Source organism: Xenopus laevis, chromosome 5S, assembly GCF_017654675.1.
Source record: "Xenopus laevis strain J_2021 chromosome 5S, Xenopus_laevis_v10.1, whole genome shotgun sequence".
Taxonomy (NCBI): domain Eukaryota; kingdom Metazoa; phylum Chordata; class Amphibia; order Anura; family Pipidae; genus Xenopus; species Xenopus laevis.
The window spans coordinates 55,970,520-55,987,332 of NC_054380.1; the positions used below are offsets into that span (position 1 = coordinate 55,970,520).

Genomic DNA, 16,813 nt, shown 5'->3' on the forward strand with positions numbered 1-16,813 from the left:
ACCCCTACATTTCCTAACATATGGAACATAAACTATACACTGGGCTCATGTTTAGGGCATTATAACAACACTATTTTCTTGTATTAAACTTCCCTGGGCTGGTGCAATGTAATGTATTTGCTGCAACATATACGTCCATTCAACTTTAACTTCCCGCCGTATGCAAATAAGCCAACGCTAGCGCTGGCTTAACTTCGATCTGCTTGCCGAATTAACGCTAGCGCAACTTCATCAGCGTTCGGCGAGCTGGATGCAACTTCGCATGTTAATGAATTAGCGTTGTCTGAGCAAATTTTTGCCTGGCGCAGTGTTGCGCTGCCTGTGAAGCCGTCGCAGGCAAATTTTCCCCGCTTAGTAAATTTGCCCCTATGACTTTTTGTGCCTATAGGAAGGTACTAACAGCACTAGTATAATGCCTCTACATTGTATTGTATGTATTTATTGATAGAGCAATCATATACAAAATGCAGTTTTTTACAAGCTGTCAATACCAACAGGAGTACAATATATATAAATTAGAAGTGCTACGTCTCAATACACAGGACACTGATTCCAAGAGCTAACAAACTTCGAGAAGTGGAAATGGAAACAAAAAAATGGGAGGAACAAGAGCAAAATGTAACAGAAGGCATACAATGCTGTGCATACAATACAATGCCGTGATTTACTATTGTAGTAAGGATGAAGAGAAAATCAAACTCACGTTGCTTAATACACTTGGGGCAGATTTATCAAGGGTCAAATTTAGAGTCCAAAGCAGTTTCTAAAAACTAGTAGTAAAAATTAGAAGTCAGCACTCACCCACGAAATTCAGTAGAAGAAGGTACAAGTCTATGGTGGCCACTTCCACCCGTTCTGTACACACATTCAGCAAGTAGACAGTACCACACATGAAGTATTTTCTTTAAAAGGCCTTCATTGAAAAGGGCTTTTTTGGAAAGGTACATAGCAGCTGCTATATATCTTTCCAAAAAAGCCCTTTTCAATAAAGATACGAAAAAGAAGAAATCGCTGGCTCCAATCCCTCTTTGGACCAATTAAATATTAACAAAGTAACCTCAATTCTAATCTTGCTAATAAAATGTTAAGTAACAAAAAGCAACCGAGTGGAAAGGAGTGACCTGGGTGTCCAAACCCCAGGTCCGTCACTTGTAGGGTGAATAATTTAGCTTCAATGTAGTAAAAAATCAGCAGAGCTTGTCACTCACCAAATTAGCCGGATGGCTTAGGCAATGCAAATCATCCAAAATAAGTATGCACGCACTCCTGCAGCCATGGCATTAGAGGTTAAAACTTGTAACTTTTAATCCATCATGTTAAAAAGTATGCGTCCTAACGCGTTTCGTATCAAACGATACGTAATCATAGGCACTCGATTAAGTATCGTTTGATACGAAACGCGTTAGGACGCATACTTTTTAACATGAAGGAATAAAAGTTACAAGTTTTAACCTCTAATGCCATGGCTGCAGGAGTGCGTGCATACTTATTTTGGATGCTTTTCAATAAAGGCCTTTTAAAGAAAATACTTCATGTGTGGTGCTGTCTACTTGCTGATTGAGTTTCTAAAAACTGCCATGAACTCGAAAATTCAAATAAAAAAAATCTAAATTTTTAAAAATCTGGTGAATGGGATCAACCCGCAAACTCGATTTGAATTCGAGTTTTTTTCTCCGAAATTTTGATTTTCAGGAAGGCTGCAAACAACTCCAAATTGATCCCAGGGTGTCCCACATAGGCTAAAACAGCAATTCGGCAGGTTTAAGGTGGCAAATAGTCGAATTTGAATTCTTAATCAGATAAAATCAAATTAATTAAAAAATCAAAATAGTTAAAAAATCTAATTTTAACTATTCCCTAGTCAAATTCCACAAAAAAAAACCTCAAAAATGTGAATTTCGAAATCCAAATTTTCACTTCGACCCTTGATAAATCTGCCCCTTGGTCATTACATCTAAAATATAAGCCATTGGGGATCTAAAGCAGGCACAGTTTATGTAATGATCACACAGGCCTTTATGAAACATTTGCCTTTTCGAAGAAGCCACAAGGGTTAACAGATTATGATCTGGAGTGGGAAGAAATTATGAAAATTGTCAGGCTTTCTTCGTAAGAAGTTGAAAAATCTGAAAAAAAAAGTGCATTTCCACACTAGATGGAAAAAGAAATATCAAATAGCATTTCAGAAACATTATGAATGATATTTCACAACTTTCCTAAGGTTATTACATTTAACATTTAGTGGGTTATTTATCAAAATCTGAAAATTCGCACTATTTTCTGAAAATTACTCTGACAAAATCCACACTGACTTTTCACTCCTATTTATCAATAAATTTTCACAAAATTGTCTTGTGCGGAAAAAGTCACGATAAAATCATAAGAAATTCCAATTTTTTTTTATAATTTTGCACCTGAAAGCTATGAATTTTTCTGAAACCTATCGCTACTCAGAACATCTTCCAGTTGTTAACGGGACATCTGCCATTGACTTTTACATGTTCTCGGCAGTTGGAGTACTTTTTTTATCTGACTTTTAACACCATCGGACTTTAATAAATCCCGGGGGGAAAAAAGTCTGTGAAAAAATGGTATTTTCCCCTTTAAAAGTCTGACTAGAAAAATTCAGAGATTAATAAATAACCCCCTGAAAATCAGAGATTTACTTAAATAACTCCCCAAAACTAATATCATTATGATAACACAATTCATATCCTATGTTTACTATAGGTTGTAATGGATGGTATAAAACATGCTGTATGGTACTGAACACATTCACTAACACGTAGAAGTGAGATTATCATCCCAGAAACTGCAGATGCAAACACCTGCAATACAAACATCACCTACTGATTTCCATATGTGCAATTAGGTAAATCTAATAACATAGCTATAACTTTGCTCCAATAAACAACCATTTAGCAAGTTGATTTGTCTATACACCAGTCAATTTATAAATGAATCTATCTTTAAATCATAATTTCAAGAAATCACTCTAAATCAAAACCAGCAAATGTGGCAACAGATTAAAAGAAGAACATCAGTTACTCATAGGGGGCAAATGCAAAGAGCAAATATAAGTGCAGTTTCTTTTCTAGCAGTCAAGCTTTTTTATCTAGAATACAAGCATTGTTACACCATCCAAAAAATCTGGAGCATGCCAATAGCCACAAGTATCTCACTTTTATATGCACAGTTTCTGCATCTATTTGTAAAATGTGTGCATGTATAAGGAAAAATATTTATTTTTTATTATGCAGAACACCCAAAAACGCACCAAAATCAAATATGTGCTTATTTATTAATAATGCGAATCTCGAAAACTTGACTGCTTAACAACGTGAAAAAACCCACAAATGCAGTGCAACAGCATAATACTCATCGTCTACCAACTTAAAAAAACCCTCCAAAAAAACCCAAAAAACTAATTCTAATTTGTGAGTTTTAGGGCAAAAAATCTTGAATCATGGGGAAGAATAAAATGTCATTGTTAATACATCTGCCCCTTAGGTTTGTCATTTGGTCTGTATTATATTGCCTTGCTATTGCTGCCTATTGTCTGATCTTCACCCAAATACTGAATTTATTTTCAATTAAAAAGTAATTTGTAATTTCGAAGAAACAACAATATACGTTTACTGGAAATGTTTAATCATTTAAATGTTATTTGTAAATGCAATTGCTACTGAAAGCAGAATCGGTCTGGCTGTTAATATTCTCTCTATTACTGATTCTGATTCTTGAAACAATATAGCAGATGTCAGACCTAGAGGAGTAGAAGGGACTTCTGCTACATTGTTTCAAGTGTCAGAACCAGTGAAAAGAAAGCAATTAACAAATACTGCTTTCGACAGTATGTTTTACAGAGGTTGTCCAATCTGTCTTTCAAACCTCTGCCAAGTTTCCTAAACTGCCAGCATAACAGTGTTTATACTTGGCATTCTCGTACTAGGAATTCAAGCAACATGTAACATAAGAGGAAAAAGTACAGAATGTAGAAGGAAACAGATCAGCAAATCTATAGTAATATTTCTTAGAGGAGCATTAATTGTTTTTTTTGGAAAAGGAACAAAGCAAAAAGAATGTGACTACAGGTCAAAGGGAAAGAGGGATCATACCTAAAGAAAAAGCAATACACTTTGTATACTATATGTATAAAAATAGATTCCACCCAATCATTACTTCATAGATGAAAATTCTGCCATCCAAACCAGAGATCATACTCATAATGCATTCCCTGAGGCATGAGTAATGTTCTATTGCTGCAAATTTCAGGCTTCCCGACAGCCATCTTCCCAGCCATAATAAGCTATTGAGTTCTATCATTTTACCGCATTATTCATGAGTAGGAAAATTAATGTATACACATATATATTGTCCTATATGCAATCTGCTATGTGCATAAATATAAAGATAAATGAAGCATGACAGCTTGATTATCGATAACCATTGCCCCAACCAAATTTACATTTAGTAAGGAATTCTCATTAGTTTAAGACGTACCTTTAACTCCAAGAATGAGTTTGGAAAATGTTCTGTACAGGCTTCATGCCAGCAGATGTGTTGGCAAAACACTTGAAGAAGAGGCACACACTATTACATATTGTTAGCTTTTAAAGTTTGGTAATGAAAGGAATCACAGTCTATTTTTATATTGCATCTATGGTTAACAAGGTGCATCCATCTACCACTCCTCAATTCCCAAAGGAAGCTATTTTAAAAATTCAAGACAGAGCATTTCTTTATTTATAATACTGCTATTGCTGAAGCACATTTTCCCTGTGGTTCTGATGCAATGTTATAAGCCTCTGTTTGGTAACAGACATATCTGACTTGTTAAATATGTCTCATAGATCATAATATGGGACTTGTTTCTTTTGTTTATGTGGAGAAATTGCATATGGGAGCCCTGTCTTTAATGTTAAAAATGGGTCACAAAGTGACAAATGTGCATATAATGTGTTGTGTTTATTTAACAATTTCAGCACCTAAGATAATAAATACAAACCCTGCATTATTAATTAATTATACAGACATGGAATCTGTTATCCGGAAACCCGTTATCCAGCGAGCTCTAAATTACAGAATGGCCACTCGCATAGACTCAATTTTATCCAAATAATCCACATTCTTAAAAAATATTTCCTTTTTTTCTGTAATAATAAAAATACATTGTACTTGATCCAAAAAAGTCTTTAATGGAAGCAAAATCAGCCTATTGGTTTTATTTAATGTTTACATGTTTTTCTAGTAGACTTAGGGGGTTATTTATCAAAGCCAGATTTTTTCTGGTTGGACCAGAAAACCACAATTTTTTCATAGATTTATTAAACCACGATCTGCCAACTCCGACCTGCCAAGTTCATGTACAAGTCAATGGCAGATGTCCCGAAGATATGCTGATTTGCGCTGGGTTTCTGAAAAAGTTGTGGTATTTGGCCGTCAAATCCAAAAAAGTTATTGATAAATAACCCCATTAAGGTATGGAAGATTCTGGAAAAGCCAAAGGTTTTCACCTTTGTGGATTAAAGGTTCCACAAAGGTGAAAACATGCTATATTTTATACATCAAAATCTCACTATGATGCATTTTATATTATATTTCAGCATCCCTTTCCCTAGTGATAATATGCTCTGCATTCATTATATACCATTACTCTGCCCTTTGGAACAATATTAAATCTGAGCTGGTAACTTAATTGATCTAGCAGCAAATGCAATCATTCTACATCACTTAGCATGAATTAAGTTTTGGAGAAAAACAATGTATCAAGCTGGGAAATATACAGAATCAAATTACAAAACAAGGCAAACTATTAATTGCTGAAATTAATCAAAAGTAATATCTTGTTTAGTTACAAAACTTGATGGCTTACAGCTAAATCTAATGGGTGGGAATTCATCCCACTGGTCTGATCTGAAATATACAGACTTTTTATTTCATATAAAGAAAAATTTATTCTATATTTGTTTTACAAATAGATAATATAACACAGTAGCATATTAAGTTAGGTTGAAAAAAGACACACATCCATCAATTTCAAAGTCTATACATAGCCTGCCTTACTGCTAGTTTGATATTCCTTAAAAACAATATTTAAGTTCCATATCATGTGCTGCTACTGTGGTCCCTCAAACTGTAAATTCCCCCAGATACACCCATATATAACAGCAGCAGTCAGTTATTTGAACTGTGACTGTCGTAGGCAGTTCATGGCAACAGGGAAATATTAGGTGCAGGACATAGGCGGATGGTGCATTTTTTGTTTGGGAAGGCTAAAGTTGACCATTCTCTAGCTGACTAAGGACTCTTACACACAGGCGTTTTTTGCTGCGCTCCCCTGCGTTTCGCTTTCTTCCATTCAGCCGCGTGTAAACACCAAACGCAGGTGAAATGCAACATGCTGTGTCCCACCTGCGTTTGGCGCTTACATGCATCTGTGTGAGTACAGCCTCCTTCACAATAATTGAGTGCGTCTAGAATGGAAGAAATCGCAATGCAGGGAAAACGCCCTGTGTGTAAGAGCCCTTAATACTAATGTCAGATATAGTATTAGATGCTGCTAAAAAAATTAACCCTCGCAACTACCTTTGTGCACCTCCCACTGATTTCAATGGGAACCATGCAGAAGAGCAGGTGGAAATGCTTTTCCAACCCAAAATGCTCAGGATAAGTTTACAGATGTTCCCCTTAATTCTGCTCATCCATAATAAAGGGGGTAATCTTTTTTGTTAGGTGACCTATTTTAAAAGGAAGGGGCTTTTTTATTACAATTTATAAATTGAAAATGTGCTGTAGAAATTGGTTGGTTTAAATTCATGGGTTTTGATGGAAGACTGAAGCATGTTATCTTAGGTAGGTTAGCAAGTTTCACCTTTAAACTAAATTTTAGTATGATGCAGAGTGATAATCTGAGACAATTTGCATTGGTTTTCATTTTTTATTATTTGTGGTTTTTTGAGTTATTTCGTTTTTTATTCAGCAGCTCTCCAGTTTGCAATTTCAGCAATCTGGTTGCTAGGGTCCAAATTACCATAGCAACCATGCACTTATTTGAATAAGAGACTGGATTATGAATAAGAGAGGATTTGAATAAAAATATGAGTAATAAAAGGTGGAAATAATAATAAATTTGTAGCCTTACAGAGCATCTGTTCATCAGACGGGTTCAGTGAACCCCATTTGAAAGATGGAAATAATCTGTTAATGCTTTTCAAAGTGGCTTGGATGATTTCTTGGACAGGCATAATATCCAAGGCTATTGTGATACTAAAATCTATAGTTAGTATAGGTATGGGTATATATATATATATATATATATATATATATATATATATATAGTTTATGTGAGTATATGGAGGGATCAGTGTGTTCTTATGGATGCTGAGTTTCATTTGGAGGGGTTAAACCCAATTTAAGCATGTAACTATATGTAGAAGGCAGCAAGTAATTAAATAAATATACAAAAGAGAAAATGAAGTCCAATTGAAAAGTTGTTTAGAATTAACTTAGAGTTACCCCTTTAAATGTGTTTTAGTTACTTTTATACAGTGGAGGCAGAAGGCACTGAACCCCAGGCATATTATATGCAGTAAGATGCAGTGCATACAACAAAACTAGCATGTTATATACAATTAAAAGCAGTGAATACTGGCACACCAGGCACTGTACATACAGTAAATGTCAGCAGGCATGAACTTGGTTTCAAAATAGGCCCAATCACCCATACCAGCCCACTAAATAGTCACAGACTATGGCATCTTCTTACAGCAGCCCTTCTGGCATTTGCCAGAATCCATAGATTGTAAGTCTGGGTCTGACTTTAAGGTAGTGGATATTGACACTTTCAGCGGGTACTGACACATCAGGCATTTTGGCAGGTACTAATTCTGTAACATTGCCACAGAAACACAACCCTGTTTTTTTTCCTTCAATATTTACATATATAAATGTTTGGTTTTTTTCAACAAATCTCTATACTTTCCCTTATACAAAAAAAAATTATTATCTATTGGTCCATCAACCCCTTTTGCTCCCATTCCCTCCTACAGTATATCTTTCCATTTTTGCTACTCTTTACTCCTATCCCCCCCCCTCACACTACATTATCTTCTTCTATCTTTTATACATTTTTCTGCACTTTGTTCCCCTTTATCCTACTCTCATTTTCTCAGTATTCTTTTACCCCCACTACAGAGTGTAAATGCCTCATTCTATTTTGGGGAGTAGAAGAAATATATATATATATATATATATATATATATATATATATATATATATATATATATATATATATATATATATATATAGTATCTTTGGGAGAAGGGGTAAAACCTGCAGCAATGATTCAGTTAGTGAGGAGTGCAGGTTAAAGCTTACAGGTCTTCATTGCTCTGCCGAAGTCTTCAGTTCCTGCAATCTCCCTAGCCCCGCCTACTACCGAGTGCTAGATTGGTAGATTTTGCTGTCTGTAATGTGAACTGCACCCTGATTGGAGAGGCTGAAAGCAGAAAGATCCAATCAGAATGCAGCTAATTACAGCAGTACCGGACCCTGCATAAATGAGAATAGCTTTACACCGACGTGCTGTTTAAAGTACAAGCTACTTGCAGTAAGAGATTTTTTAACTTTTTCTATGTGCCATCAAGGTTTGGGGAGGCTTAGCCTCCCCTAGCCTTATTGAAAATCCGCCCATGGTGCAGGATACCTTAGTCTTTTGGTTTCACTATGGATAGAGCACACTTTGCATAGCATAGATTTATAGCAAAGTTTAAGGGGTTGGTACATTTTGGCTGCAGAAACAGAGATTCTCAAAGTTAAGCTTTCGTTTCAGTGTCTTTCTTCAATTACTGACATATTTATGACATAGCAAATGCTGACTAGCTGTCCCTACAGATATGTCTGTCTAGAAATACCTCAACTGCACCTGAAATTTAATGTACATATACCATAAGTAAAATAATGAAGCTGAACCTGCTGAAGATTATGCTACATGTCCTGCATAACTGCAGCTCAACCATACTTTTTACAAATATTGCTAGACTAACATACTCAATACCAAGTTCCAACATACTCAAACATTTCATGCAGGGTTAAATCATTCAGGAAACTGTAGTCAAGCAACATCAGAGCCATAGAAACATATTGCTCTACAAAACATTTCCCCAGCTCTTCATGATTACTGATGGGCAAATTTATTCGCCAGTCATGGATTTGTGGCGAATTTCCACACTTTGCCGCCCATGAATGTTTTTTGCGAAACTGCTGTGAAAATTCACTGTGGCAAAATTCGCTGTGACAAAAAAAAATTGTTGCGTGTCAAAATAATTTATTGACTATTATGCATTTGGACAAAAGAGTCGTGTCAAAAATTGACTTCAATGGGTTTCACAAATGTTTCTCCGTTTCACAAGTTTTTTTGGGGGTTTTACGAAACAGGAAAGATTCACCCATCACTACCAACGAATTCAAGATAATGCTCCAATGAGAACTGCACCTGGTCTGTGTAAATCCATGTACATTGTTCTTGCAATTTGAGCTGGAAACGTTAACACATTTTTTTCTAGCACCGAACAGCTGTAGATCAGTATTTTCTTCTCATATTTGATTGCAATGCACTACTGATAAACCAATGATTGTGCACAGTAGAAATGTACACAGTTATCTCTGTATAACTTAAAAGGGACCTGTCACCCAGACATGAAAAGCTGTAGAGATAAGATGAATACTATGTATTGCTTTTTATGATGGTTTGTTATTTTGTTTTTGGTTTTATCGTATATGTTTCGAGTATTAATGTGGGGGTTAACCTTTGTCTGAAGATGCATGTTTACATATGGTTTTCACTGAAAGGGTTAAACCTTGTGGGGAGGGGTGGGGGCCTGCTATAGGGAGGGGCTGGATGTCTCTCTTATATATACCTGGTGTTTGGGGTGTTTGTTAGCTCCTGAGGAAGTGGCGAGAGCCATGAAACGCGTTGAGTGAACAGCCCATTGTTTAGTGTGGGGCATGCTTTTTCCTACTACCATTTTAAAATGCTTGAATAAAGGTTTATATTTTTAATTTTTCTACTTCCTGGATTCCTTGGTGCTGCACCTACAAATTCACTTTTTCTCTGGAAGCAACCGTTGGGATCTTCGGTTTTGTGACATGCACAGGTGAATCCTAGTACCTGGTAAGTGCTCCCACTATTTTTTGCAAGTATGAAAAGCTGTATAAAAGTCGTTATTTTTATTAAAACATCCATACCTGTTATAAAAGCATTCCAAACTATCTATAACTGTGTAGCCAGTGCATGAGCATGGGAATCAGGTCCCCCATTCTGGTGCAAAGCTTGCCTTAATAATAACAGTGTTCACAAAATGGCACCTGTCTGCTTGTGATTATGAATTCCAAGACTGAAGGAAACAAGATTTAAATAATTTATATAAGTCAATAAAGTTTATTTTGCTTGACAAACAAAATACAAAATAATTTGGAATTATTCTTTTGGGTAGCAGATCCCGTTTAATAACAGTAAGATGACCTAAAGTGTGCTGGTAAGCAGGGTACTGATACTGATAAATACTGTAAATATTACGTCCAAACAACTTGCTTAGGGTTAGATCCCTGTTATTAAGTAAGTCTGAAATTTCTTGGTCTGAAATCATGTTTAAAACCATACCCATATACCAATGCACATACAATGAGGCAGATTACCAATTTAAATATTCATATCTCCATTTAAGAATAATCAATTACCAGCACAGTCTAACCAAAACATATAACTTTTCATTCATTCATTCATTCATTCATTCATGTAAATCAGTAATATGGGTGAAATTATTTCCATTGTGCTCCAATTGGCTATAGGATACTATACTGTTATAAATATGCAAATGCTCTGTTTGATTATGATCTGGTTTGTGCTTTATCCACTTTACAAATGTTTATAAATAAACATGAAGGCCAACACGAGAGATTTACAGCCTTATACCCTTGTAAAGCCACTGTTAAGATACTCCTGTAGCAATTCAACTAGTAGTAAAAGAGCTTACATATTTCTAAGGTCCTTGGGATTTATAACGCTATATACAAAATTTAAAAGACAGACCTACAAATGGCACAAAGTCCCTTGTTGTTGGCCCACAGGACACATTGCTTCTGATGCTGTCAGTGGCAAATCTTTGTACGTAGTTTTAGAGGAACAAAGATTAGTGCCATCATAGGGGTCTGAACAGTATAAATCTCATGTGTGTCATTTTACAGCTCCAGATGCAAATGGCAACTGTTAGTTATGAGTGGAAATATTTTTTCTGCAATCTGCCACCTAAGCAGCTACTGTATATTTGCTTTGAACCTAGCTCTTTGTAGCAGTAAGCAAGCAACTATATTTTGTGCTAACTCAGTTAATTGGCATTGACTGTTGCAATTTGCAAAATTAATATCAATTCATCTTTTTAACTTTGATTTTGTAATCAGAAAAAATAAGAACGTTGTCACTGTTTTACAGGGGGGGAAGTAATAAATATCTTTCCACTGTTAGACTGATAATTTGGAGATTATGGGAATTTCTTGAAACAAGATACAAAGAATAATGTAGAAATGTATGGAGCATGGCTTTTTAATGGGGTATATTATACTGATGAACCCTGAACCCAAGACTTCTTGGTCTATATATCCATGTATTATTATATACGTTTGGATATATGTAAGGCCCAAATCTGGCCCAAAACATTGGACAAGTATGAATAAAGTATGAATAAAGAATAATTATTCACAAATTTTACTAAAAATACACACATATATATATATCAGTGCATGAAAGCACTCACAGCAGTCGCCATCAAGCATATATTAGCAAATCTTTTATTGGTGCATAGTGTATCAATGCGTTTCGGCTCACAAGGAGCCGTCGTCAGGATATATATATATATATATATCATATAGCTACATAATCTCACCTTTGTGTTCTTCTGCACAACCAGATCATTGGATACATCATGGTAGAATTAGTAGAAAGCAGAAGTGTGATCCACTTGGCCTTAAGCCAGAGCACCTTCTTCATGGAAAGCCATCCTAAAGCCAATTTTATATTAAACACATTTTCCTGCTGTTAATCTGAAAAACAAAATAAAGTGCATTCGTAGCAAAATAGAATATGACAATTAACTTCTATAAATAACAGATAAATTGTGCATATAATATAGGAATACAAATGTCTAAATACGTTTTCAAAAACAATTTGTAAAGGCAAGAATAACAGCTTAGTGGCAAATTATGATCCACCAAATGTATAGGCACATGTAGCATTTCATAGCTGTGAGTTAGGGTACAGAGAAGTGAGTATAAAGAGTTAATTCCAGTGACTGAATTGTGTTCAGGTAACTATTCTATTTACCAGTAAGTACAAATTAATGAATAATTATCAAAAATATTTTATGAAAAATACAGGACTATTCTCACAATTTAAATCATGAAATTGCTGCAAAACAATATTACATTGTTTCTTGAATAGCGTTTCCTAGAAATTGCTGCATCTTAGCTGATGCTTGTATCTAAAGTACATCGATACAACTACACTCGAGGATCATGTAATAAAACATTGTCATCCATTTTATATGTATTTTTGCAGCATTGCCAATTGTTCTGATGTTGATGTGCATTGCATGTTGAGGCTTGCCCCTATATAATAACTATCATCATAACCCTTCAATTAAGACACCATGAAACAAAAGCAACCTGCATTCATGTAAACATGTTGCCATTACAGCTGAACCCTAGCAAAGGATCAGAACTGTGGTATCCTCTATATAGAACAGATGCAAATGCTTAAAGTCAGAATTGAATTAGTTCAGGAACACACGCTTTTCAAGTCAAGTGACGACAGTTCCCAAAATTGGTTATGCATGCAAGTTTCACCTTTGGGTTTTGCACTGAAATAATGTTCTTACAATCAGAAAAGCCAAATACAGATTATCACAGCACCAATCAAAATTAAAACAGCATCAGCTATAAAAAAAAACTATGATCAAAATGTAGATGAGCAGATGCTAAATGCAACAATTTAAGTGATCTTCAAAGCCACACATTCCAGTAATTTAACATATCCATTTTATAGTGAAAGCATTCAATAACATAAGTAACGCTTGGAGTGTTTCCCTCCAGCCTCCCATTATAATAATGCATTGTTTTACAATCACAACTCGCATTATACCAGCAATGATAAAGCTACACTGCTTGTTCACAATGCTACACTTTTTGTGCCTATGTAATAATGTTCATATACCCATTCTGCAATTTGCTGAACTCTAATCATAAATAAGAAAACATGCGCCTAATAATTGATTGAGCTTCATGTATTTAAACATACTGCTCTCCAAATATTTGCTTGGTCTGCCACATGCCTGACACATTTTCCTGCTGCTTTGTTCTGTTGGTAAATTGGCATGGCTTTCTTTTAGCATTGTCTGTGGACAAAAAAATGGACAAAGTACTGAAAATCATGATAACAAAGCCCCTTGAGTAGATTCATACTTCCATTTGTTAGTTCATAGTGCCCAGATTATTTCAGTGACTTTGTGGTACTCATGACAAAATGAGATATCCTTAGGCTGACCAATAATTACTAACCACACTAATATATAGTATATGTTAGGGTACCAGACACCTACGAAGCAAGTGGGGCAAAAAGTTGTTTTCCTTTTTGGTCTATCTATCTATCTATCTATCTATCTATCTATCTATCTATCTATCTATCATCTATCTACTGTATCTATCTATCTATCTATCTATCTATCTATCATTCTCTGTAATAAAACAATAACTAAGATATAACAAATACTTACTGGCAGCAAAACAATCCTATTAATAATTAATATAAATCTTAGAAGACATACGTCATGGAGATCCAAATTACAGAAATAAACCTTATCTGGAAAACCCTAGGTCCCAAACATTCTGCATAACAGGTCCCATACCTGTAATTGTATATGCCTGATAGTGGCAACAGAGGGACCGTTTACTAAAGCGCGGTAAAAATAGGCGCACAAAATATACCGTATATACTCGAGTATAAGCCGACCCGAGTATAAGCCGAGGTACCTAATTTTACCTACGAAAACTGGGAAAACTTATTGACTCTAGTATAAGCCTAGACACAACTACAGCCCTCCAAGCAGTGCACATTCTGCCAAAGCGATCCCCCCCCCAGCGATCAACCGGACTACTTTGCAAAGTTGATGGTGACAGAGAATTGCCAAACGGATTACTGTGTGCATTGTCCCACTGTCCCACTACCATGTGCAGAGGGTGCTGTTTGATATTGCTATCACTGTTAATCTTTCGTATTACCAACAGAGGGCGTTGTGTGATATTGCAGTCACTGTTATTCTTTCATATAACCAACAGAGGGTGCTGTGTGATATTGCAGTCACTGTTAATCTTTCATATAACCAACAGAGGGCACTGTGTGATATTGCAGTCACTATTATTCTTCCATATAACCAACAGATGGCGCTGTGTGATATTGCAGTCACTGTTATTCTTTCATATAACCAACAGAGGGTGCTGTGTGATATTGCAGTCACTGTTATTCTTTCATATAACCAACAGAGGGCGCACTGTTATTCTTTCATACAACCAACAGATGGCGCTGTGTGATATTGCAGTCACTGTTAATCTTTCATATAACCAACAGAGGGCGCACTGTTATTCTTTCATACAACCAACAGATGGCGCTGTGTGATATTTCAGTCACTGTTATTCTTTCATATAACCAACAGAGGGTGCACTGTTATTCTTTCATACAACCAACAGATGGCGCTGTGTGATATTGCAGTCACTGTTATTCTTTCATATAACCAACAGAGGGCGCACTGTTATTCTTTCATACAACCAACAGATGGCGCTGTGTGATATTGCAGTCACTGTTATTCTTTCATATAACCAACAGAGGGCGCACTGTTATTCTTTCATACAACCAACAGATGGCGCTGTGTGATATTGCAGTCACTGTTAATCTTTCATATAACCAACAGAGGGCGCACTGTTATTCTTTCATACAACCAACAGAGGGCGCTGTGTGATATTGCAGTCACTGTTATTCTTTCATATAACCAACAGATGGTGCTGTGTGATATTGCAGTCACTGTTATTCTTTCATATAACCAACAGAGGGCGCACTGTTATTCTTTCATATAACCAACAGAGGGCATTGTGGGATATTGCAGTCTCTCCCCAAGTGTACTGTTGGTATAGGAATGATTAAAAGTGACTGAAATCTCAGCTATTCGGGTCGGGACCCTAGTATAAGCCGAGGTAGACTTTTTCCAGTACATTTTGGATGCTGAAAAACTCGGCTTATACTCACGGTAGACATTTCTTGCCAAATATGTTTTTGACAGTTCACTGACCTGCGGTAAATATAAATTTGCGAATTTTCTTGCGCAAATAAATGTTTTTGCCAGTTATCGCATTTGCTGAAAATAACGCTACGTAGACATTAACGCCTGGATTACTAAACAGCGAAAAAGTGTGCAAATGTGCAAAAGACTAAACTTACGCAAGAATATTCACAAAATTTTACCGCCAACTATGTAGTGGCGTAAAAGTATTTTTTTCGCCAGAAAATTATCAAGGGGCAGGAAATATACCATAATACGTTTTTTTTTACCCATCATTCTCTGCTGAGAGGAGAGAGATCTATAGCTATTGCTGACAGGATGCTTCTGCTTCTATCTGCTGCAGCAGCAGCAGTTTCAGTTCAGTGGCGTATTATTGGCAGCGGGCATCACAGTCGAAGAATTTGTCAGCCTCTACACTTTTTTGGTTTCATTGTGATTGGCTACATTAAACTGTGCATTTCTATGAAGCAAAGAGATTGACTGGTATGATTTCTTGATCATATGATTCTATTGTGTTTATATTATGCATACATGTTTGATTGGTGTTACCCTGGTAATGTTTTTGGATGGTATAATCATCAGTCAATAAAGTTTATGAGTTTTGAAGATGCATTTCTAGCCATAAATGTCACAGTAAAAATTGCCATAATAACCGCCATAAAACAAGACTATTTTATAGCATAAATATTCGCAAAAACGTAATTTGTCGTCAGAAAATTACCGCTAACGTAAGCTGGTTCATTAACGCACTTACCGATGCGAATATTCTGGCGGAAAAATATTCTCTGCGATAACATGCGGAAACTTAAAGTCAGATTTACCGCACTTTAGTAAACGGGCCCCTAAGTTCTATAATGATCATGGGCTAATTCTAATGGACTCTAGAGTAATCTATAAGGGATAGAACAAAGATGTCTTTTCAATCAATTAACCATCACACAGCATGTCTTTTGCATTAAATAAACACAAAAGCGGTGTAATATTGGCTCCATAGGGAACTAGTGATAGCTAATTATAAGTACAAAGGGTAAGAATGCCTATATCTACTTAGCTGTACTAGGAATTTAGTGCCAAATTAAATAATATTTGCATGAAATAAGTATAATTAAAGGACAAAAGGGGGGTAGGATATACCTGTTACCAGGCTTTCAGGTTTAATACAGAAACTGAAGTTTTTAATGTTTTACTGGAGTGGTATACCAGACCATCTAGACCAGCATTCTGCTGTTGGTTTTGAGAGTATTTGCTGTATCAGCCTAAAACCCTTACTTCAATGTTCCTTCTTCTTTTTGATGTCGTCAAAATACTTTCAGTAGTTATTACTAATCAACCCATTAGCATGACTTTCACACCCACCATGTGTGATTTGTCATTTGTAATTTGAATCATTTTCATTTAGGGTCAGGGCACACAGGCAGATTCAGAGAGAT

At 35.8% G+C, this 16,813-nt stretch overlaps 1 protein-coding gene across 3 annotated transcripts in view; it reads right to left on the minus strand.

Annotated features, from left to right (window-relative positions):
• The window catches only part of LOC108717423 (heparan sulfate glucosamine 3-O-sulfotransferase 5), a 200,731-nt gene that overhangs the window by 86,133 nt on the left and 97,785 nt on the right, over window positions 1–16,813 (minus strand). For all 3 annotated transcript variants that reach the window (XM_041564587.1, XM_041564586.1, XM_041564588.1), the window contains exon 2: window positions 11,943–12,099. The gene's annotated coding sequence lies outside the window, so the exon portion shown is untranslated. The remainder of the gene's footprint in view (window positions 1–11,942; window positions 12,100–16,813) is intronic.